Here is a 3,364-nt window from a genome sequence, read left to right as displayed (position 1 = left end):
AATAATAATAATAATAATAATAATAATAATTTTATTTATAGAGCCCTTTCCATCAGTGCTTTACAGCAAGAATACACTTTAAATACAAACCGTACAAAAACAATTTAATATCGAGACTGTAGAAAGTAAATAACACTATACAAATACATTAAGGATAAATGAGCATTTAGCAGTCTGGACCATCTGTAGACCTCGCAGACTTTTCTTAGGCAGCCCCGAGAACTACATTACAAAAGTCTAGATGTAACAAAGGCATGAATAAGGGCCTCTGCATCTTTAAGGGACAATAGTGATCTGATCTTTGCAATTCTTCGGAGATGAAAGACCTCTAACGAAAGACAAGATGCCTCCGGGTTTCACCAAGGCCCTGAGGAGCGTGATGTAGAGGTCCCTCCTCTGATAGTAGTCCTCCATGTGCCACTTGCCGCCACACCTTAATCATGGTGTTGTCCTCTATGTGGCCACGCAGGAGGCGAATAACAATTTTGTCCACCCCACGCTTTGCGGTCAGCACGGCCGGAAACCTGTCCTGATGAGCCTCGCTCATCTGCTGCTGCAAAATGACTTCGTCCCACGCCAGCTGCTCAGAATCAGATTTATTGGCTAGGTTTGCATAAAACAAAACTCACTTAACATAAAAGCAGAAAGGACAGTAAAAAATACTGATAAGTATACAGTCTAACACAATAGAATTTACAAAAAATATAAGTAACAAATTGAAGAGAGGGAAAGAGTAGTGCAATAATAATATTTAAAAATAAATAGTGCAAGGCAGTTCAGTGCAATGGTCATATTAATGTTGTAATTGTGAGATTGAAATATTGAGGAAGATGAACTGAACAGTGCTGATTGAAGAAAAGTTACAGAACGCAATGTGGTTACCTCTTTGTCAAGAATGTACTGATGGAAGTGCTTAAGTAATGTCGCTCTCCTTCATCAGCAGCCATTGCTTGACAGAAATGTGAGCCTCCTGCGCCATCTTCTGTTCTTGCTCCCTCCCAGCTCGAGGGTCTACCCGGTGGTGCTTGTGCTGGCTGTACCATTGCCACATCTTGAGAAAAGTAAAGGACCTGAAGCAGCCCGTGCCGTAAATGGCCCTGTCAATGTTGATCTCGAGGTGGCAGGAGACTGGTGGAAAGAGCTGCACGTACTTCAGCAGGCTGTCCTTCACCAACTCGTCATTGATGGCTGCACGCCTCTCTTGCTGAGGGCTCTCTTTGATGTGGAGGTAGATGAGACTGAAATGCATACGAATACTGTAAGTTTCAGTAAAGGGAATCTGTACGTGGTTTGGTTTTCTGGGGAAATGCTCAGTGTTGGGCAAGTTACTTCAAAAATGTAATACACTGGATTACTAGCTACTGTCTTCAGAGAGTAATTAGTTATATTACTCTCTGCATTGTAATGCATTTTACTGGGATTGTAAGGGTATAATATTACCAAAATTGATTAGTAATGCGTTACATCAAACAAGAATACATTACTGTAATTACTTTAAACACTGGAAATGCTTACTATTTGATGTATCCCACATCATTCTCCACCCGCCCCCTGATAGTCCTACCAGTGTAGCGGCCAAACGTTAACACCAGCTGCCCCAAGTATTGTGCCTCAGTAGGCCTCTCTAGCCCACAGTGCTTTTTTGCTGAAGACAAAACATTTTATGACCTTAACTAACAAGCAAACAAAGGCTCTAGTGCACCAGAGTCTTGGGACCCTGTGGTCCTGCGAACTGACTTCTTCCCTGCTGTGCTTGGCTTTCTTTGAGGCTTTTAGCAGATATTGTTGCCTCTCTGCAGGTAGGCTGGTGTCAACAATTTGGGGGGTTGACAGCAAAGTATTGATGTCCTGAAATTGGCAACAGACTATTATCATTACCTGATATTGGCAACAACAGGCTTTCATCAAAATCCTAGTTACCTTCAGTACGGCCTGTTGACGGTGTGCAGGGACCTCTGGGTTGACAATGTTGCCATCTTCCTTATTGATACTGAAAAACACTTAGACACAGTAAAAGCACATTTTTATTTTACCATTTTATATAATTTATTCAGTTTCTAATATGACAATGCATGTTAGTGTACAAAAGGTCATTGATACCCTTTTATCACACAGCGAGGAGGAAGTGTCAGAGCAGAATGACAACAGCTCTTCAGAGGAAGATAACTTTGAGGTGAAGTTCATATAACTTCTAAAGTTGACATTTTATCCACTTTTCAGCCCATTTCCCTCTGGCAAAGTTTTAGTTAAAAATTCTTTGCCCCAAAAGTTGTCAGTCTGACAATTTTCTATTTGATGAAATGCATTCCTGAGATGGCAGAAACAAAATTAACATGAATTAGGTTAGTAATATGTAAAACGTTAATGTTTTGACAATAACTTTATTCCACATAATTAAAAAACTAAACCTGTTATATTTGAGTTCAAACCCAGAGAAATCTGTTATTTCATTTTAATGAAATGGGACGTTTCATTAAGTTGCCGGTCCGTGGCGTCCTAAAACCTTTGACCCCTCTAAACACCGGCGCCCAGACGATACGTTCAAGAGCAATCGTAAATCATACGATGTCACAGAAAGAATTATACTCAGTAACTGTAATACAGCTTGCTTTCTGCCACAAAGCATCGTTTTGTCATTGATTACAACACTGCAATACAGCAGAGCACTTATTTATTGATAAATTTCAATATTGACCGATCCAGCTTAACGTGCTATATTGACAATTAACGCTAGCTAATGCTTCCCTTAAATTTGGGAATTGTGTTTTTTAATTCATTGTAGAAAAAACAAAGTAGTGCTGCTTTGCACATTTTTGTGGGTCTGGGGTTATTTCACATTTTAACTGCGAAAACTCCGCTGCTTTCTTTGACCCTCCGTGTCTCTGGTTCTGCCTCGGCAGTGTGAGAGGGCGTGGCCAGCGGCTGGAACGGCAAAAGCCAATGTCTGCATCTTTTACCAATTAACAGTATATTTAACGATAACTTTTGCATTTATAATCCAAACGATGTCAAACTTGGCACTGCACTTACTCGTGCCCGTAGCAAGACACCTGTCAAGTTTGAAATTCATCGGACTAGCGGTTCGAGAGACAAAAGAGACACGACAGAGATTCCTGCAATTTACAGATAGATAACACCTATGATAATGTTGTAAATACAGAACATGTGAACGTTAAATCACGTATGTTTTTCTATTAACATATAGCAGGATCCAGTGGCCTTCACCGACTGAAATTGAGGTTCCAGTCGCGGAGGTGGAGGCGAGGAAAATGTTCTATTTAGAGGTTTACCATCTGGGATATGAGCAGTTCCAGGTCTAAGATCACTTTTCTGGGTGGGATAAAAACAGAGCTGATGAGTAAAA

This window comes from Etheostoma spectabile, chromosome 3 (assembly GCF_008692095.1).
Source record: "Etheostoma spectabile isolate EspeVRDwgs_2016 chromosome 3, UIUC_Espe_1.0, whole genome shotgun sequence".
NCBI classification, from domain to species: domain Eukaryota; kingdom Metazoa; phylum Chordata; class Actinopteri; order Perciformes; family Percidae; genus Etheostoma; species Etheostoma spectabile.
The sequence above is the reverse complement of the archived record's forward strand: the minus strand, read 5'-3'. Positions refer to the sequence as shown.